This window comes from Coloeus monedula (genome assembly GCF_965178545.1).
Source record: "Coloeus monedula genome assembly, chromosome: 2".
NCBI classification, from domain to species: Eukaryota; Metazoa; Chordata; class Aves; order Passeriformes; family Corvidae; genus Coloeus; species Coloeus monedula.
In genome coordinates, this window is record NC_138782.1 from 99,506,669 (window position 1) to 99,529,070 (window position 22,402).

Sequence of the window (22,402 nt, forward strand, 5' to 3'; positions counted from 1 at the left end):
AACAGTTCTCTGTGAATTGCTGCTACATGGGTCCATCCCATGGGCAACAGCTCCCCTCAAAATGCTTCAGTGTGGGTCACTCTTCCACGGGGTGCAATCCTCCAAGGACAGGCTGGTTTAGCCTGGGAACAGGGCCCCTCTCTCCACGGGTCTCCCACAGGCTCACAACCTCCTCTCAGGCATCCACCTGCTCTGGTGTGGGGCTCCTCCATGGGCTGTGGGTGGATCTCCATGGGCTGCAGGGGCACAGCTGCCTCACTATGGTCTTCACTATGGGCTGCAGGGGAATCTCAGCTCTGGTGCCTGGAGCACCTTCTCCCCCTCCTTTTGCACTGACCTTGGTGTCTGCAGAGTTTTCTTCTCACATGTTCTCATCCCGCTCTTCTCTGGCCACGATTATGCCTGTGCAACAACTCTGTTGTTTTAATTTCTTCTTAACTGTGTTATCACAGAGGCATTACCACTATTTCTGATTGACCCAGCCTTGGCCAGGGCACGTCCGTCTTTGTAGCCACCAGGTATTGGCTCTGCTGGACACTGAGGAAGCTTCTGGGAGCTTCTCACGGAGGCTACCCCTGTAGCCCAGTCCCACCACCAAAAACCTGGCCGTGCAAACCCAATACACCTAGTTTTTTCCTTTATATTTTAACAAAGTAAAGAGAATGCTGGGCTGGATCCCAGAGGAGAGATGTGTGCTTAAGCAGAGTAAGAATTCACCAACAAGTGCATGTTTAATGAGACATGTTGACTCTCATCATTACCTTCACTTTCTGTGATAGTTTTTTGACCTTCAGCTTTTGTTACTTGTATGTGTTACAATTGGTGTTTCAAACTGAATCTCTTCTTGTTACATGTCCATAAGTCTGAAAGTAACTTGATTAAAGTAGCTTCTGTAGTCAGGTGACAAGTATGTGTAGTAAAAGAGAGGGAACTCGGCCCATTTTCTCTGAATTTTTTTTTCTTGATTTTTGTTTTATTTCAAATTACAACGAAGACAAACATTTTTGTTGAGCATCTTGTTCTATAATAGAGGCATCTCAGAGGAAGAAGAGGCACTGTGGCTATTTTCTCCTCTTTCGCTACTGCACATCATTTTTCCCTTCTTTCTCCCTACCAGCTGAGTCACTTCACTCCTTTCAGCTGGAGTATGTTCCCCCTTTCTCCTCCCTTGCAACAGTCTTACCGGCTTCCTGTTGTCATAGTGACAGTAAGGACCTGATGGGAAAGGAAAAGAAATAGAGAACAGCACCAACAATCTCTTTAGATCCCAGCAAAAAAAGCCAACACTGTTAGAATTGCTGCCTCATTTGAGCAGACACCCAACACTTTGGAAATCTGACAGTGCTTGACTACTTTCACCTTGATTCATAATGAAAACATAATCAAGACCTAAGCTTTTGTAGTTAAATCTTCATGGAGTGGCAGGGTAAAGTCAGTATGGGGCAGGATGAAGGAGAAAGGCAGCAGACATCTGGGTCTCTGTCTGCAAGTGCTTTGTGGTTCTGAATCGTAGTTCATCACATGTTAAAGCAGGAAATTTAATTGGTTTGTAGGTCTTGGGATATTTCTGATCACGTGATATTTTCGTTTTGGTTATTATCTGTACAGTTGATTGCATGCAAAATTCTAACCTCCACTGCTCTGCTATTGCCTGTGAACCTGTTGGTGTTAAGCTACAGCAAAATGTTGCTGTCCTACATGTTAAGACCCAAATATCCACTGACAGACAACACACTTGTTGAATATTAGGTGTGACCCTGGCTCATCTACTTTCTGTGAGGGCCCATGTTGCTCTAAGACTTGTTTCAATGCACTATTTTCAATTTTCAAATTGAAAATAAAATATGGAGCAGGGGAAGAGCCTTTTGTATGAATAAAATGCTTTTCTGCATTCATATTAACTTGGTGTTTAAATACTCTGGACACTGTAAAAACAGAGTAGAAAGCTTGTTTCTAACATGAAGGGACTCAGTGTGGCTGAGTGGACAAGGAAAATGAAGACAGTAAAAAAAATGTGTGTAGTATTAGCCACGTCTTTTTTTCTTAAACAGCTTTCTGCAAGTATTTTCTATGACATACAGAAAATGCTGCTGTCTAATGTTGAAAGTCAGAATCAGGCTTATCTCATGATTGCATTTTATTGTTTGGGTTTTTTTATAGCAGTAGTAGTTTATGGCAATTTGTAGGCTTAACAGCCACACATTGATACAGCTTCCAGTAGCTTGTCTCAATTCAGTCTCCACTGGGGAAATTTCTTGATCTCATATCCTTTGCCTTTGATTACTGCCCTCTGCAAAGTTTAGAAGTGCTGAACAACCCCCAGTACAACTGTAACCTGTGCCAAGGAAGCTATGAAAATCATTTTCCATCAGTCTTCCATTCGTGGTAGTTTTGCTAAATAATTTTGATAGCTTCGTTCTATTTTCCTTCCATTTTATTCCTGTAAGCAGAAATTGGCTCATAAGTAGAGTTCAAATCATGAACAGGACATACTGTATCAGAGCCTTCTGTATTGTAGATTGTTGGAGAGAAAGAAAGCTCCTGCCTTCACTGTAGGCTCAGGATGGTTCAGAATTACAGGGTGTGTGTTGCCCATGCCGTGCATCAGCCTCACTCACCTGCTTTCTTTCCAGCGATCTGTGGAGGGCTGAGAAAAATGCATATTGCTGTAGCAAAAGACAAAAATACCAGTGTACACAAATGTATTGCTGTAATCTAGCCAAGTTGCAGTACAGGCAATCTGAAGTGCATTCCAAGGATCCCCAGTTGCTCTGAGCAGCTTATGATTGAACAAAGCTGCTGCATCTCTGTACCGATAGTTCCATTTCTCAGCTGCTTCAGCCGTCGCAGGTGTGGAGGAGGCATTAGGGCCAATAGGCAGTCTCTCCTGACAGAAAGCAAATTCCTTCCAGCAGCTGCACCTGTGGCTCTATGCAGCTGACAGTGCTGCATCTCACGGACTCCTCTCCTGAAATCTGAATGTGCTCGTCCTGTGGGCTGGTATAACCAGCACAGCTGTACTGACATGACTGATTCTGCTAGTTTGCAGTTAGCTGTGGGCTCCGCTCTGTAGGGGTGTAGTGGGGAACATGGGCAACAGGCTTTCACTGACTTGTGGGACAGTGCCAGCGTCTGACACTTCTTCTCTTGATGCAGATACTTTAAACAATAGCTTTGAATGTCCGATCTTGGTGTAGCTGGTCTAATGACAGGTGAAGTTTTGTGTGAATTCATACGTGTTCTGCCTGCTTCTGTACTATACTGTAAGAACTGGGTGACCTCAAAGCTCTTTGTTTCTGGGTGCATGGATGATATTTTGAAAGGACTTACTTATATATCACCCAACAAACTCTCTCTGCATCTTGCTGTGGAGAGAGTGGGACAGAGCACAGAAACAGTTTTATGCAACTATTTTTGCTTTGTTAGGATGATGATACCAATTTTTCACCAATCTAAATGAATGAACATGACTGAAAGTTTTCTTCACTTGCTTTTTTTAAAAAAAAGAATATTTAAAAGCTGAATTCATAAATGTTAGGAACACTGAGAGAATGTAATATAAGCTAATTTTCTGATAAGTCCAGCTTTAAGGTGTGTAGAACAGGATGAAAAATATCATGTGCCCTAAAGTCCTGACTGCTAGAAACAAGTTCTGCCATTCAAATCTTTTTAGTACATTACTCTCAGTGGATGTGGGGGTGGTGGTGGTGGTTTTGGAACAGGACCATGGTGTGAGTGTAACACTGAACTGGATATCAGCATCCTCGCACAGCTAACCACAACACTAAATTTATTTTGTTAATTTTCTTTTCACTGGCAAATAGCCATTGCGCTATCACAATGCCAGATATAATGTTAGATAAAACATTTGTTTTGGTAGCTTGAATAATAAGTTAGCTAGATGCAAAACTCTGAAATATAGTGGAACTGTAATGGTTGACACACCTTAAGGAGAGCCTAACACACATTTAATAAAAAAGGTGCATCTTTAATGCACAGTGAGCTTAATTCCTTTCATGCTTCTGTCTTAAATTCAATTTAGGTACTTTTTTATCTGGATGGCTTAGGTTTGCAGTGTGTTCACAAACCATTCCAGTCTTTTTACATTTAGGTATGCCCTCTATTGGAGTAGTATATCAGCATTTCTTGAGTACTTAGAAATGGGCACATCTTTTGTCAGTCTGGACAAACAAAGAGCTCTATCCAATTTTTGAGGTCACTGTCTGTCTGAAGATGAAAAGTTAAAAGCTAATACTGTCTACTGCATGTCTTCTCCCATATAGAATGCTTTGTTATTCCCATTATGAAACAACGTGTAAGATAAATTTTCAAAAATGACAAAGGCGTACTGTTGCGGTGGGGACCAGGGGCAGGGAAACCCCCGTGTCTTTGCCCCAGGGCCCCTCTCCCAGGACCACATGGCAGGGGGGAGGAACCCCAACATTTCACCCGTTTATTTTTAATAAAAAGAGATTTAAAACTTAACATCGAAAACAACTGGATAAACATGAGATAACAAGAACAGTTTCAAAACAAAACGAGCCACCCTTCTGAGTCAGCAGAAGGGAGACAGGACTCTCCGGGCATGCTTTGTGGGGAAACTGAGGCAGGAGAGAGTTTCTTCCATTTGTACCTGTTGGAACTCTAAACAAAAGTAGTTAATTTCTTCCCTTCCCCTTTTTATCCCCCCCTCGGCATCGGAGAGGAATTGTGGGGAAATGGAATTTTATACGGAAGCCATGGGGTGAAAAACAGATTAGGGATAAACTGGGGATGGGGTAAACTTAGGAAAGGATTCATATTGGATATAGCATAAAAGGGGAAAGTAGGTTGTGGGTAGGGAAGCTGCTGGGATGGATATTGTTTATAATTTTGTGCATAATGGCTGTCTTTGACTGGAATACCCCCAGGCCCAGTAACATTTGCTGCTTGTAAACCTTTCCTTCCTTGCACTATGTCAAATTGTACAACTTTCCCATCTCCTAAGCTCCTATTTTTGGGGTTATTTTTCTTAATGGCAGTACGATGCACAAATATGTCTTCCTGGTTGTCACATCTTGTTATAAAACCATAATTTTGTTTAACATGATACCATTTTACTATTCCTAAAACCTTAGCTACAATGATTTTTTCTTTTTTCTGAGTTCCTGCTGTTTTCTGTCTCGCTGTGTTCCTGGTTTCACTTTCGTTTTCGCTCGCTCCCATGTTGGAACTGCGGGTGCTGCCAGGGCCGTCAGGGCTGCTCGTGCCTGTGCACTCTCACCGCAGGGTTTCGACTTCCCGGGGTCACATTCGGGGCCACACGGGTTGGGCCGGGCCGCGCCGCTCAGCTCCTTGCGCACCGCCGCCTCTGCTGCCTCTGCTCTCAGCTGCGCTGCCGCTGCCTGGCGCCGTGCCCACGTCTCAGCCGGGCCCCCAAGCGACAACCCCCCCGTGCCCGGCTCCAGCGCGTCTTTCGGCTGGGCGCGGCTCCGCTCTGCCACCGGCCACCGCCCGCGCGCCGCCCCTCTTGGTCGGGCATTCACGGGGCTCGCTCCACCATGTGCTGCGCGGGGCTGGGCGGGCACCGCCGGGTCGTGCCACTCCTGCTACGCCTCGCTCTGCTGCTGACACTGCGGCTCGTGTCGCTCCACCCACGCGCGGGAACTGCCTCGCTGCTGCTCGCAGAGCGCTCGGTGCATGTGGCCTGGGTCGCACGGACTCTGAGCCAGGCTTCCCTTCGCCAGGACACAGCTGACATTGCTCAACAGTCTCGGTAATTAAATAATAATCACGAAAATATTCTGCCATCGGCATTATTTTGACTCAGAAGTTAACTGTCTTCCAAAAGTCTTTAGTAAGAATCAAGTCCCAAGAAACGTAGACAAAGTTCTTAAACAACTATGCCAGGAAGTGTTTCAGTTCCTTTTGAGCTTGAATTAAGCTAAAATTTACATATCGTTGTTCAAGAATCTTGAATCAAGATAAATTTCCATATGCGGCTTGGAGAGCCAAGAGTCTTTCCACGGTTCCTTCATAGTTTAGAGATGGAACAGCAAAACAAAAACAAGAAGAGAAATCCGGAGTTTCTTCACAAATCACAGTCGCTGTCCCAAGGGATCAATGTCTTGCCAGCATTCTCCCACCATTTGTTGCAGTGGGGATTCTTGCAACGCGTGTATCAGACAACGAGGCCCGTGGAAAAGAATATATGGACCAATTCTTGGTAGATATTTTCCGAGATGTTTATTTTTCCAGCCGCCTGGTAAGCGACTTGGCCAAGAACTGGACAATCACGGGAGCAGAGGGTCCTTCCCGGGCAGGGGAACACAAAACAACCAATGGGGAACGAGGCTGACCAGGGGGCAGGTAAACCCCATAGGCCCTGCCTCTACCCCGGGGCCCCTCTCCCAGGACCACATGGCAGGGGGGAGGAGCCCCAACAGCATACAACAGTCAATTGATAAAAACCAATTTGCTGTGAAACTTTATGGGAAGTGGCTATTAATAAATACAGGAACTGTGTATCTAGTTACTCAGCTAGCTTTCCAGAGGAAGCAGCAAATACAGTGAAGACATCTTAAGGAGTTCTTAGTGCTCAATTATGGCACATATTCTTTTCCAGCCTTCATTCAGTGTACTAAAAACCTTAGTTTGTAGCTGACAAATTAAATCAGTTCTCCATTAACTTTTAGACAAGGTAGCAGAATTAAGTGTGCACCTTTATTACGAGTCATTCCTCAGAGGATCCGACTTTATTGAATGCTCACATCAAGGCACTTCTCATATCACAAACTATGTAAAATAGTAAAGATTCTGCTGTGGAAGCCCAAACATATAAAGACATGAGAAAAAACCTGCATATAGTAATGTAGTTGATATTGAGCCAGTGCTGATAGATCAGCACAGAGAGGCAGCAGCTGCTGCAGGCTCCAGGGCTGCTCTGCAGGTCTGTAACACTTTATACCCTGAACTGCTGCAGTACAACACATTTGTGCATAGATCTGAGGGGTTTTTTTCCACCTCTTCACTGAAGCATATGAGAATACTCTACTAAACTGCTTGAATAATTAGAAGAGTGAGACACCTAGTGATATTACAGTAAGTGATGATAATAAAGTCTGTCTAGGATCAAATTTTCTGTTTGGAGGAGCCTCTCTCTTTTTATGTGAGCCCAGAAAGGGGAGTGAATATTATGGTAGCTTTTACATGGCAGTTAAATACCTTAGCTGAACTGTGGCATTTTTACTGAAAAGAACATAATGTCTGTCCTTCTTGTTCTTCTGCCAGAGGAAAGAAATTATTGATTCTTTGTTCAGTACTTTATTTAGTATATAGGTGAACACTGTAGAGGAGAGAAATACTAATCTGTTACAGCTCCTTAAGAAATAAAAATACATAGCCTTAGGATAAGTGGGAAGACTTAATGTAATAAACCAGTGATAGAGCTCTTCCACTTCCATCTCAGGATATATATTTAATTTTGTCGTTTTTTGCCAGCTTTTCTCCTCCTGAAAAAAATGCCAGATTTTTTTGGCATCCTTCTGCTTTGTGGTACTTGCCAATGAAAATCTTGCATTTACCTCCATATAGTGGGCTGACCCTGGCTGGATTCCAGACACCCACCAAAGCCTTTCTCTTGCTCCCCTCTGCACCTGGATAGGGGAGAGAAAATACAGTGAAGAGTTCATAGGTTGAGGTAAGTACCAGGAGAGATCACTCATCAAATACTGTCATAGGCAAAACATTCTCAAAATTAGAGGATAGTATTTGAATTTATTATTAAAAAAATCAGAGCAGGATAATGAGAAGTAAAAATAGACCTTAAAACATCTTCGCCCTACCTCTCCCTCCTTCTCAACTCTACCTCCTCCCCAGAGGGGGATAGGGAGACGAGGAATGGGGTTTCTGGTCAGTTCATCACAGGTTGTTTCTCCTGCTGCTCAGGGAGAGGAGTCCTTCCCCTGCTCCAGCCTGGGGTTCCCGCAGAAGATACTTGACCATGAACTTCTCCAGTATGAGTCTCTCCCACAGGTAACAGTCCTCCACTACAGCCTCAGTCCTTCAGGCACAACCTATTCCAGCACGGGTCTCCCACAGGCTCACAAATCCCTCCAGCAAACCTGCTCCAGCGTGGGCTTCTCTCTCCACAGGTCTGCAGGTCCCTGCCAGGAGCCTGCTCCAGCACAGGCCTCCCACGGGTTCACAGCCTCCTCTCAGGCATCCACCTGCTCCAGTATGGGTCTCGTCCATGGGCTGTGGGTGGATCTCTGCATCCCTGTGATCCTCCATGGGCTGCAGGGGCACAGCTTTCTCACCATGGGCTGCACCATGGGCTGCACCATGGGCTGCAGGGGAATCTCAGCTCTGGTGCCTGGAGCACCTCCTCCCCTCCTTCTGCACTGACCCTGGCATCTGCAGAGCTGTTCCTCTCACATGTTCTTAGCCCGCTCTTCTCTGGCTGCAATTACAGCTGTGCAATAACTTCTTTCAATTCTTCTTAAATGTGTTATCCCAGAGGTGTTACCATCATTTCTAACTGGCCCAGCCTTGGCCAGGGGCACATCCATCCTGGAGCTGTCTGGCATTGGCTCTGCTGGACATGGAGGAAGCTTCTGGTAGTGGCTCACAGAATCCATCCCTGTAACGCCCCTGCTACCAAAACCTGGCCATGCAAACCCAGTACACTCCATTACTGTTTCTCAGGCTTTTGGGGTTTAATTTTGGGAGTTTCTCCCCCTCCATGTTTTCTGATACCCCCTTTGTTATTTTTCTCTGCTCTTCAGTGATTCTTTTACTACCATTGCCCATGATTGGTTTTGGGCATACAGGTACATGGTAAAATAAGTACTCATAGGCAGTTCTGAAATGCTGCTCAACTAAATGTAGGTACCATAATCTTGAATATGTTATTGATGGGTGGAGCCTTCAATGCTAAATATACAGCTTTGGATGGAGATTCTTTTTTTTCCTCTGAAGGGCAAGGAGAATATATCAAGGAAAAATGAAAGATTATCAAATACAATATCCAGTATTTCCTTATTTCATGTTATTTATGTGTGTTTTTCTAATTTCAAATTGTAAAATAGTTTTGATTACATGTAAATTAGATGCATAATTCAGTAATCTCAAGGAAAAAATCTGTTGCAGTATTTTGTTTGACATATATCTAGAAATCATAATGGTATACAACATTCACTAATAATTAGACATGTTAGCATTTGAAAATAATCTTCACACTTTGTTTAGTATAAAACCATATGTACTTTTACAGAGAACTTCAGCAAAAGCTTTAGAGATAGTGTTGCATGTTCTTCTGGCAAAAAGAACTTGTACATATGCAGAAAAATATCTAAGTAAAATTACAATGATTGTATTATTTGAATGTGTTCTATAGTGGCCTACAATGCTTTTCCTTTTCACTCTAACTCTGGCATTTTTGTTCTATTAAATACATTATTATAGTAATATATAAATTCTATTAAATTGAAGTGCCTCTAGTAGTTACATTACAAGCTATATAAACTTCCATTGTGTATTATATATCTGTTAGTTCAAATGTATTTACAAGGTTTTTATGCTTCCCTTTTTTTATACCTTTTCTTTTAATGGCAGTAATTTTGTACACTTAAACTTGCTTGCAGTGAAATGCTTATGTTAAAAGCCAAGTAAATGGAAAGCGCTGAATTATTTTGAGCTGTTTGCAGCCTATTCTCTGGTGATCTTCTGCCAACTTTTTGTGTCACCATACTTGTTAGCACAGTGGAAGTTCTCTCTACCTGCTACAGTGTAAGATAATGGCAGAAATGAATCTTAGGTAAAATCCTGATTAGCATGTATCTCCTTGTGGGAGGAAATGAGTAATAAAATATCATCTACAGTTTCCCTTAATGCTGCCCAGACAGAGAAGTAGCCAACACCACAGAGCCAGGCATCTGCTGTGTCCATCCAGGGGGCCCCCATTCCCAGTCCTGCTTTCACAGAGGTCAGTGAATGGCAACTTGGCAACAGATGACTTTTATGAAGGAATCAGGGGCGGAACTGAACAACCATTGCTTGTGATTTCAAACGCAGCATTCCAGTGAAGCCTTAAGAATCTTGAATTTGCGAATAAGATGTGCAGGTAGCTCGTAACCTTACTACAGACTTCTTGGACTTTATTTTTGGTTTAATAAGTAGATTTTGATCAGATCTGTCCTGCTTTCTTTTTGCTCTTCACTGGTGTATAAGAAAACGTCCCACTTTCTCATCATTTATTTTGCATATCCTTTGGAAAAAATCAAAACAGAGCTGAGCGGTGCATAAACCCCTTGATTTTTAGGACTTGTATAGAACATAGTGCATTGGTTTTGGTGGTTTGGTTTGGTTTTGATATTAAAAAAGTGCTTTTTCATATAGTAAACAGCCATACAGGAGTCTTTATAAAACATAAACGTTACTTTTCAAGGAGGCAGTTTTGGTGACCTGTACTCCACAGAGGATACTCAGGTTGATACATATGCAATAACTTTTCATGTGCTTTACGTATAACGTGTGATACAGCCATGAGAGTAATAATAGTATAGTGTAAAAGCAGTTGGATAGTTTGTACAGATAGGAACAGCAGCAATCATGTAATATATATTTCTTACAGAAGCACATAGATCTCTTTGTGTTACCTGCTTAACTAGCCTGCACTGTCTAGTCAGCTGTAAAAATTTGTGCGTTCTCAAGGTGGAAAAGGCCAAATGAAGCTATAGTCTGTGACTCCAGCAGAACATTTGCATTTGCAATGATTTTTTTTTCCACCAGCCTTGTGTTTGTTAATTAATTAAAATTAAGGAAACTGTTGCTGCTTAAGCAAATTGAAAAATTATTCTTGAGCCTATGTTCCTTGCATCTAAATCCAGCATCTTTACTTCATGTAGCTGACCTATAATATTGGGGACGAGCTTGTGCCTGGAACCTACAAGAAGTCTCTTATTTGTTCTATATGAGTAAAATGAAGAAACCTTTTTTTCATTTTCTTGTTTAAATAAAATTATGCATAATGAATATCATCAGGCTCTGAATATATTCCCCTAGTGTCAGAAAAATTTCTGTGGTGTAGTAGTTGCTTTGGGGAATAGTGAAATATGACAGTCACTTAAGAGTTGGACTTGATGATCCTTGTGGGTCCCTTCCAACTCAGGGGATTCTGTGATATCATTTAGCCTAGATGAAGTCCCTAGATCTAGGGACTTCCTAGACCTGGATTTATTCCTCTTCTTACATACTTCTTACCTGCTGCTCGGTATTTCATTCGGGAAGAACATCCTGCCTAAAAGTCAACATTTATGGTTAAAGTTAGATGCTTGTGGCAGGATCAGCTCTCTTTATTCCTTCCCCAAAGGAATGGCGTTTTACACCAACAAGGAAATTTACTTGTATCTCAACTGGATTAATAGTAGTATACATCAGCCAGCTCATGAAAGCAAATGAGAGATTCATTTAGTAATGAACATCTAAGTGCATAAAAGATGAAAAAGTCTGCATATCCATAGCATATTATGGGTAGTCTGTGATTGACAGCTATTGATGCCTAAGGTTCTGTTATGTTGAAAAGAAGAATTAAACCAATTTTGTAGAGGTGTTAGGTGGTGCACCAAGTAAAGATGAAAAGCATTAGCATCACACTAATCTGGATTGGGGGTACAGTGTGTGATGGAAGAAACTGCATTCTGCAAGCAGATGACAGATTTTAATATTTGTATGAAATACAAAGTCAAGTGTAGACAGATAAACACATTTCCCTTTTTCATAGCAGGGTTTTTTCACAGATCATGTCATATAACTGAAGAAGAGCAACAATGTCTCTCTTATTTTCAAGGGATGATACTATTCTTCAGTGAGATGCAGAGCAACTCTTACTTTTCAACAACTTAAATGGGAACTAAAAACAACTTGACACTTTACTAAGCTGAATAGACCAGTTGTTATGCTCCTGTTGCCATTTTAAATGCTTTACTTTTGGGAAGCAGCACAAGAAATCCTGGAAGTGATAGATTGTGATCCGTGTTATCCTAGTAACATTTTACTGTGCCCAGAAATAGGTGATCTGATAGTGTGAAGATTATGTACAATGGATTCAACACCTGGGAAAGTAGAGTGTGCATACTACATGATCTCATGTTGATTACATGTGACAAAATTATTTCAGTCACTTTCCAAACATTTATTTTTGTAACAGGTGCTGTCAGCTGGGTTTTGTGGTTGCTTTTTTTTTTTTTTTTTTTAATTATGAATAATCACACATTTATGTCATATATCATATTTCATTCTTTGAAGATCTGTAGCTGCTTAGTACAGAAGCCAGGATGGAGCCCTTAGGAGATGAGGAGACACACACTGAGAGGGAATAACTTTATAGAATGTGAGGGACACACAGGCTGTAGAGGAATGATGGCCAAGGAATAAACCCTCTGTGCAGCAGAGACCAGAAGTTTGCTGAGAACAATGGGAACCCAGGCTTCAGAGGGACATTCCCTAGAGACCCAGAGTGCACTGGGCAGACTGTTCTGCAACTCTGGAAGTATCCGGCGTGCTGAACTGAGAACAAGGCTAAAAAAAGAGGATTGATTTACGAGGATGCGGTGGGCAAGGTGGAGATAAAGTTATGTATGTATAGTTTTGTTTCAGTTTTCTTCATTTTGAGTTTTCCCTACCCCCAAAAAAGAAATCAGGTGTTCTAGTGTCTGTTCTAATAAAACCTAGCTTCCTATTAAAAAGCTGGTTTGTAATGTTCACTGTGGAAAAAAAGTATGAGCAGTGTGACCGCACAGCTCTGGGTAGGGCAGGGCCTGCTGCAGCACAACATGCAGTCAAGAACAAACCTGCAGGCCAGGGAAGACTGTGGCACCAGGGTCACATCTATTACAAACTGACAAATTACCAAATTACAGTTGTTCTGGATCTTCTCTGTGATGTTGCTCATTTTTCCAGCATACCTGCCTGCATGTTCATATGTATGATTAGTTCAACACAGAGCACTTGGTCATTAAGAAATTACTTACTGATTCAATACACATTTAGAATGTGATTAATACAAGTAAGCTTAATCCATGTCCTAAAACATCCTTGTTTTTAAAAAGCTGCTTAGAAACTGTGTAAGTAAATATAATTCAAATCTAGTTTCAGATCCAAAGATAAATGGATGAAGGAAATAGGTTAAAATAAAATGTGGAAGTTCTACATTCTTTCAGACTTTACTTTTCTGGAGTGTTTTGAAATAGGGTTTACTGGAAGAACCATGTAATAAATTGCAGTTGTGGCATCTCTTTCCTATATGGGGTTAAATAATTGTTTATTAGATGCTTTGTAAAAAGTTAAGAAATATTGGAGAATATTGCAAAAAGTAGAATTGAGGTGTAAACTGAAATATTGAGGTGATAAATGCCATAAGTTGGGGTTGGGGGGTTGTTGCTGAATATCTTCATTTTGCTGTCTCGGTGTCTATACTTTTATGTAGCTCTTCTGTGCTAAAGATTGTACTTTAGTTTAGATCTACTCTTAGATGCTGTTTTATCACAGGGGAAAACTACATATCTGTTCTCCAGTAGATAACCTGTTTTTCCAGTATTTCCCATCTTCCAGTCTGTGTTCCTATACTCTTAATAACGTCTAAACATTTTGTGCTATTTTAGCTGGTATATTTGGAAAGAACATTTTAAATGCTGCACAGAATTTTAAGATTGCAACGTTTCTTATCATTTCTGGTGTTATTCTGAGCAAAGGGAGAGCTTTGAATTCTTTAACTATTGGTTGAAAACCATCTCTGAGAAAAAAAGCTTTGAAGAAAACTCTGAATGTTTGTTTGTATCCTGAAAATTAAAAGAAAGAACAAATTTTTAAAGTGTAAATGTGACATCAGATGTTTAAAATGTTTCCAGTCTTTTAATATCAATGCTACAAGTCTTCCCCTCCCATTCACAGTGGTGCTATCTGTTCCAATACAGAGATATAATCTTATTTAGTCAAAGACTAAGAAGATTTCTCTATTTAGTAGCAATTAGTCTTTGTAGCTAATTAAGATAATCGACCATTTCTGATTTAGTAACCTTCAGAATAGTTACTGGTTGTCATTGAATCTCTTTTTTCTTGTATGTGAATATGCTAGACTTTGTGATTTTACTTTATTTTCCTCACTGAGTAAACATAATTCTCAGTGGTTTTGGGGACCACAACTGAGCCCATTTAGGAAGTGCTGTATGATGCCTGTAAACAATGGTGACTGAGTCTGATTCTTTGCACATCACCCCAAAATGAATGAAGACAGTGAGTTTGAAAGTTAAAACAATAAAAGATCACTAAAAGGTCAAAATATTTGCTTTCATTTAAAAATTAAGTCATTGAATGGTACAGAATTTGTATCAGAAATGTTGCTATTTTAGAAAGATTGGGGGCTTCATGAAGTATAGCTTTCTATATATAGTGACAGGAGGCCCAAAACATTACTGCTAAAATTAATTTCTACATTAAAATAGTTTCAAATATCTCCTGGATGCCTTAAATCACTGTGTGCTTGGACTGAGTGTACATATCAAAAAGCAAAGCAAGCTTAGAGTCTGTTTCATCATGTATCCAGCTGGGATTGGGAATACTCACTGCTGAAAGATCAGAGAAGCAGAGAGAGCAGTAATGGGATCTTCAGTTTCTCCATTAGTGTCTCATCAGGATGTTGTGAAAAGTTTCAGATTTTAGACACAGTCAATAACCAAGACATTGGTTAGTGGAGCTGTGAGAGGAAACGAGACCCTTCACTTTATCCTACATAGGGTTTGGTTCACGAGAGGCACATCACAACAGCCACCATTGGGTTCAACGTGCTGAAACAACAACAGGAAACAAACAACAATCCACAATGGTTCAAGAAGGAACATTACACAAAAATAAAGCTACTTACTAAAAAGAAACTAAAAAAGGTCAGCTAAGAGAAGGAAGTTGTACCAGGTGGTATGGAAGCTACTTAAGGACACCATATGTGATATTCAAGGCCAGCGCCCACCACCTGTCATGAAAGGCTTGAGAAAAAGCAAGAGAAAGACAGCAGAGCCAGACAACAGAGTAAAGGAAGTTGTTAGAAAGAAGTAGGTGTCTTTTAAAAAACTGAATTCACACCCAAATGATGTATTAAACATATATAAATGTAAGAACGTGGTAAGACAAGCGAAGGAGTGTTTGAGCAAATGTTATATAGAATTAAAACTGGCAATAGGTCTTGCTTCTGATGCACCAGGAGCAATGTGTCTGCCACTCTTTCGAGCCAATAATCATGGTGTAGAATGAGTATTTAGAGAGGCCTGTTTCAGAGAAGTTAAATAAATCCTTTGCATTGATGTTAGCTGTGGAAAAAATACTATGGAGAATCCCATGATGTAGCACTTCCTCCTGGCTTTTCTGAAAGGATATGTGAAATTGAAGTGATTTAATGGTCATGCAACAAAATAAATTCTTAAAATAGAGTCCCAAGTACCAGATTCTATTCACATAAACTTTCTAAAAGAATTTAAGAAAAAAAATTGCCCGTATTACTGACAATGATGCATAGATACTCGATTTTCAAATTGCCTTGTTGTCAGAGCCTTTGAGGTTAGATACTGTGAAACCAGTTTTTTAAAACAGTTCTTAAATCGTGCAAGGAACTGCAGGGCTGTAATCCTGTTGTTTGTTTTAGACAGTTCAGCACAAATTATGATGCAAAATAACATTTGTGGATGCTTCATAACCTGTGATCTGACTGGGACAGATCAACAGAAGGTTTGCAAAGAGGAAGTATACAAACATCTTGGAATCTTTGAAGATGCAGGAAATACATGGATAAGGATGCTACAGCTGATGTGGTTTCCTTGAATTTCCAGCAAGTTTTTGATAAAGCCCCTCTCCAAAGAGGGCCCATAGACATAATATGAAAGATGAAGCCCCGGAGTAGTTAAGTAGATGAAGAGAATGCAGCAGTTCTCAGAACACAGAGGTCACAACTGGAGACTTGTGTTCAATAGCTGGTCAGGTAAGAAGAGTGAACAGTGGTATCAGAAGGTTGCCTGATGGCTACATGGATATTAACTGCACTAAAGGCAAGAGTTTGGTGCATTGTAATACCAGATTGAATGATTTGTCAAAAATGACAGATGAAACACATCTTAGACAGTTGTCGAGTGATGTACTTAGGAAAAAAATAACCAGTCAAAATTCACCTGCAAAATGGTGAGCTCAGAACTGACTGTTACCAGGATTTTACAGTATGATGAATAACTGTGAAAACAACATTTTAGCACTCAGCAGCAATCAAAAAGCAAATAAAATTATGGCAGTTATTAGGGTAAAAAGTGCAAAAGAACGGCCATCATTATACCTCTGTGTAAGTTCAAACTTGATGTTTTCTTGACTGCAGTGTATGGCTGCTGTTTGATACAGGATATAGTAGTAGGTTGTTGTTTGTTGTGACCAAGTACAGTTCCTCCTACGGCAGGAATTTTACTTAACTTATGAGTAAGAGAAATTCATTTGTATATACAGTCAGGTGAACATTTACAATTGAAGACTTATGCAGAAAGTGGTATCCGATTATTATCATTAGCATTAATTGGATTTGCTTAAAATCCAGGAGGTAATACTCCTTTGTGGTAGGCAGCACTTATGCAACATTTGCCAGTTTTATGTGAATTCTTCATTTGTCAGCACACAAACATAGTATGAACGAAAAAATAAAAGACAGTCCCTATCCTAAACAGCTTCCAGTCTTTTGCAGTTTTCTACAACATTACAAGTGTTGCACATTACTGAAAGTTTTAAAGTTTTTAAATTGGTTTTCTTTCTCTGATTTCAAATGATGATTTGAAGCAGTTTCCCCCAAAAAGAGTGAAAAAATAGTAACATCATTTCATGTGTGTGAGATCTTTCCAATATTGCTTTTACTCTAATGAACCATTCCATTGTGTTGCATTCACTAACCACAGCTTTTCACTCTTGGTCAAATTGCTGCTACAGATATCTTAATTGGCACTAAAAATAACATACGTTTTTTCCCTTACAAGATCCTAAACCAAAATTAAACTCCTCTGCATTGACTGCATGGTACACCATGGAATATTCATGCAGTATCAAGGAGAAGAAAAGAGCTTAAACTGGCTGAAAAATCAGGAGGGGCATGCATCCTGTTTCATCTGGAAAAAAAACCCAAAAAACCAAAACCAACTCCAAGCCAAAAAGCCAAAAACCAACAGAATTACAGAATTACCATGGGCGACATCCAGACAGCCGACTGTGAGCAGGAGAGCCAGCTGCCATACTTGAGTCATGATGAGCACATTGTATGGATTCCTAAAGCTGAAAGGATATTCTTTGACTCTGTTTTCCTCAGTCTGCTTTACATATTTTTTTCTCTCTCTCTCTTTTTTTTTTTTTTTTTTGTCCCCCGTTCTAGAAGTTTGTTCTAATAATATTCAAGGACCTGATTTCTAAAAATCCCTAGCATTCAAAAATCCCAGCTTATTCTCAGAGCCAAACTTCATTTTGCATACTGTGGAACTTCGTATCCCTTAGACTTGCAGACACCTAACTAATCAGCCTCCCATTTTTCATTGTCTTATAGGATGCTTTCTCACAATGCTTTCATCTGGCATTGTCTGAAGGAACTGAAATAGTAAAGATAAACTCGAGGAAGCTTGTATTTTCCATCATGGAGTTGCCAGCAGTGTATTCATGCTGGTGGTTAGTCTGGACAGGAGGAAGTCAGCTGTTGCTCTTAGCCTTTGTTAAGCTTTGTATTTAATCTCTTTGTGTCTCCAGCTGCTCTGATGATGAATACAAAGTACTTTGCTAATGTAATAGAACTCAGAGTTAGCTTACTGGGAATCTTCATGTCAGTAATTTTTTTTTTCATTTTTTTTCCTTGAAGATAGAAACTGGCAGCCCTGACTTTTCGTTATCACAGTTCAGTAAGCTGTATGTATAAACTGAGTCCTCTTACTTCATTGAAAGTTTTTTTTTTACATATTTCTACCTCTGTTCTATTAAAGAAACATGCAGTTTGAATGGAGAAAACATTTAAATCTTTCAGACAAGATAAGATAGGCTGTTAGAAAATGACTTTTTCTTTTAGTGCTGACTTACATTCTTAGGCTGCTCATTCCCACTTCCATATCATACTGTCAGTCAGGGTAGTGTGACTGTGCACCTGCATGGTAAACTGCATCCGAAAAGCAATCTGTGCAAAAAAAAAAAAAAAAAAACCAAAACTAACTCTGAACAGTTCTTGAGGTAAGAGTTCTTATTAAGGCTGAAAGAAATGGCTATGAAATTATGACTATGGCTGGAAAATGTGTATGGGCATTCCATCTGGAAGACACTTTGCTCGGTTGGAAAGAGCACCAAGTGCAGACTAAACAGGTTAGAGTCAATTGCTCCTGGATAATTGGATTATGTGATCAATTAAGCAACTTGTGGAGCAGAGATAGGAGGGAGAGAGGTGACAGACCATTATGGAACAGGAGAAGAATCATCAGCTCTTGTGGAATTAGAGCAAGCTGTAGCTATAGTTGTGGCTAGGGTTAGTGCAGTTCAAAAGCTATTCCTATTGCTGCTTAAGTACTTACTCAACATACTGAGATTGCTTGTATAGTGTATATTCCCTGCATTTGTTGTAATACACAGCTTTGACATAACAAACATTTTCTGTCAGTGAGAAAAATATTAGAACTAAATTTGTATCTATTGAAATTTATCAGGCCTCCCTACTAGCTTGAAATGTAGAGAATCATTCAAAAGTTGGGTCTTGTTTGGGTTTTTTTTATAAAACAGTGGATTTTGTTAATTAGTAAAAATCATCTGATGAGCAGACTCATGTGAAGAATGAGTCTGTGTGAAGATTGCTACCTTCCTGTGTAGCAATAATTTTTGTAAAAGAGACTGATTCTTCACAGTTGTTGCAAGCATCTGGTCAGGACTCGTCATCTCGATTTCATTTGTGGTTAATGGAAGGGGAGAGAAAGAGATTAAATCCTTCAGGTTGTATTTCAATCCCTGCTGGTTTAGGATGAGATAAACTGCTTTCTGAAGATACAAGTGTCTTTTGGGTTTATGAGAGGGAGCATAGGTCTAAGTATTCACTAAGTATTTTCAGGCAGCTAAAGCTGTGGGAGGTGAATCCCACTGAACATGTCATTTGTTAAGGTCATTGTGTGGGCTGTAACATAAACTTTATGGTGTATGTTTCTTGTATAACTTTCATTTATATTTTACAGTATGTCTCTTGTAATCAGGTAGCCTTGCTGGCAGTATGAACAAGCAGTTCTCTTGGTTCCTCTGCATACCACACACGTGGGAATTGCATAGCAGACTATACCATTAGTGAAAAAAGGTTTTACTTTCTTCTATTAGCTTGTGAAACAGGTCAGATAAATTGCCTGTCACCTTGCTTTCACATGAGGAGGCAGAAGTTAAGTCTATTTTGTTACTCTTTCAAAAATCATACAAATATTTTGGAGTTTCTTTCTCTGCTAACTTCTGTGAGAGTCTTCCTGTTACCTGCCAAAATCCTTCAATTCTGGAATTATACTGAGCAACACAGCATTACAAGCTTGAGCAGTACAATAGGTTTATATAATAGCTTTGGAATATTTTTCGTATTATTTTCCATCTCTTTTCTTATGTATGCAAACAAGGTGTTAGCTGTTATCATCACTGATACCAACTGAGCAAATGTTTTCGTTGAGTTTTCCATGATGATGCACAGGTATGGGTTTTGTTTTTCTTGAGCTGATAACAGCTCACTTTACCCCTACCAGCAAGCTGTTCAAATTAATCCCTTTTGTGTGCATTGCTTTGCATTCGTAAGCATCTAATTTCATTTGTTCCTGATACTGAATCACTGGTAGCTCCCACACATGGAACAGTAGATACTACACAGATACTAGAATACAGGGCAAAGAGTGACAAAACTGCTAAAGGACTGCCACTCTAGCTCCTCAAGAGAACTAGGTAGAGTCTTGTGTTTCTTTCCTGTGTTGGAGGAAAGTCAGCATAGTTCTGGTTTCCTTTCAATCAGGCATTTATCTTAATACCTACACATGGGAAGACTACATCCATTCTGCCTTTTGACAGCTTCACCGTGGTCTCTTCAGACCTTCTGCTGTCCTGAGGTACTTAGGATAAGGAAACTTCTGGATTTGACTCAAAATACTGGTTATCTTAAGCCCCGTCTGGCTTCTGCCTGGTTTTTTTAAAGTGATTTCAAACGAAAGAAGGGTGTTTGGCTGCACAACATGCTGTCGTTTTGCTGAGATTTGGGGATCTCAGATGCTTAAAGAACAAGTTAGGCTGCTTTGCTGAGAGCATAGATTAAAGTAGTGTTATTATCAAACAGTGCTGTTCAGGTTAACAGTGGGCTGAGAAATTTTGCTAAACAATATATATATATTTGCAGTGAAATTCACCTATTATAACATAAATACTCCCATGAAAATCCAAATTAGATCTCAAGATGAAACACTGATGTTTTGTTTATAGCATCTTTCACCATTTGTATCTGCCTTCAGTTCTGATATTTTATTCCTTCAGGATGACACAGACGTTATTTTTCCCACATCCCATATGTCCAAATTACATATAAAGATATTTAGCTCAAATACCATGGGTGTGAAACATTCCACACTGTGGGTCCAGGGTGACGTTTGGCGTGTCTTTAACATGCTGTGGTGTTCAATTACAATACAGCAAATTTATTTTTATGCAGCATTCTTCATTGAAAGTATGGAAAATTGCTTTGCAGTGAGTCATCTGACAGCTAAAGAACTAAAAGTCTGTAGTGATATTTAAAGAGAAAGTGGCTCAGAGCTGACAGAGTTCAAGACAGAAAAAGAAACAGAAATTAAAGAGAGGGCCTCCAACCATGGAGAAAATAGCGACAAAGACTGGTTGGGGGAGGAGTGATGAGAAAGCCAAACAAGCTGAGAATGTCAGAGACAGTTCAGGAGATTACGCATCTCATTCTGAAACAAGCATTAGGCTTCAGATGTCTCTCTTGTATTACACTAGCCTTAGCCAAGCAAGGTTGCTTTGACCCTAAGAGAATGGTGTAAATCCAGATAAAGAAGAGTGCTAGGCTCAGGGCACTGTTAGGAATTTAGAAACATGCAGGTAGGGGTTGAGGGAAGGATTAATGTCTTAACTTTCTAGAGCAAAACATTAGGATGTGGTGTTTTCACTTCGGCTGAACACCAGGCACTCACCAAAGCCATTCTATTACAGTCCTCCTCAGCTGGACAGGAGATAGAAAATATTACTAAAGTTTCACCAGATAAGAGCAGGGAGAGATCACTCACCAACTACTGTCACGGGCAAAACAGACTCAGCTAGGGGAAACTAATTGAATTTATTACCAATCAAAATTAGAGCGGGAGAGTGAAAAGTAAAATCAAATCTTAAAAGCATCTTCCTGCGTGCCACGGCTGCCCCCCCCACACACCTCTCCCATCTTCCCAGGCTTAACTTTATTCCCAGTTCTCTACGTCCTCCCCATGAGCAGAAGAGGATGGGGAGTGAGGGTTACAAGCATTTCACCTCCTCAGGGAAAGGAGTCCTTCCCATTCTCCAGCATGGGGTCTGTCCCATGGGAGACAGTCCTCCACTGTGAGTCCATCCCACAGACTGCGGCTCTTCGTGAACTGCTCCAGCGTTAGTCCTTTCCCACAGTGTGCAGTCCTTCAGGAACAGATTCCTCCAGTGTGGGTCCTCTGTGGGGTCACAAGTCCTGCCAGCAAACCTGCTCCAGTGTGGGCTCCTGTCTCCACAGATCCTGCCAGGGGCTTGCTCTAGTGGGCTTCCTATGAGGTCACAGCCTCCATCAGGCTTGCACTTGCTCAAGTGGAGGGTCCTCCACAGGTGGATCTTTGCTGCACCATAGACCTCCATGGGCTGCAGGGGCACAGCTGTTTCACCATGAACTGCACCACAGGCTGCAGGGGAATCTGCTGTGGCATGTGGAGCACCTCCTTCTGCACTGACCTTAGTGTCTGCAGAGTTGTTTGTCTCACCTGTTCTCGCTCTGCTCTTCTCTGGCTGCAATTACTTCTGCACAATAACTTTTTTCCCCTTCTTACCTATGTTATCCCAGAGGCATTACTACCATCACTGATGAGTCAGCCTTGGCCAGCAGCAGGTCCATCTTGGAGCTGGCTGACATTGGCTCTGTTAGACAGAAGGGAAGCTTCTGGCAACTTTTCACTGAAGTCACCCCTGTAGCCCCTATGACCAAAATCTTGTCATGCAAACCCAGTACATAGAAGAAAACTGGCATTCTGCAATCCATGATGTTTAAATGTGTGAGGATTTTGTTAGACCATGAATGAGGAAAGTATTAGGGAGGAATTATTATAGACAGGAATATGGACTTCAGCAGCAGTGCACT

General features: G+C 40.7%; 1 protein-coding gene across 1 annotated transcript in view; it reads left to right on the plus strand.

Moving 5' to 3' along the window:
- Window positions 1–22,402, plus strand: part of ERICH1 (glutamate rich 1) — a gene marked incomplete at its 5' end in the record, with an annotated part of 68,239 nt that overhangs the window by 36,875 nt on the left and 8,962 nt on the right. The gene's annotated exons all lie outside the window — the stretch shown is intronic.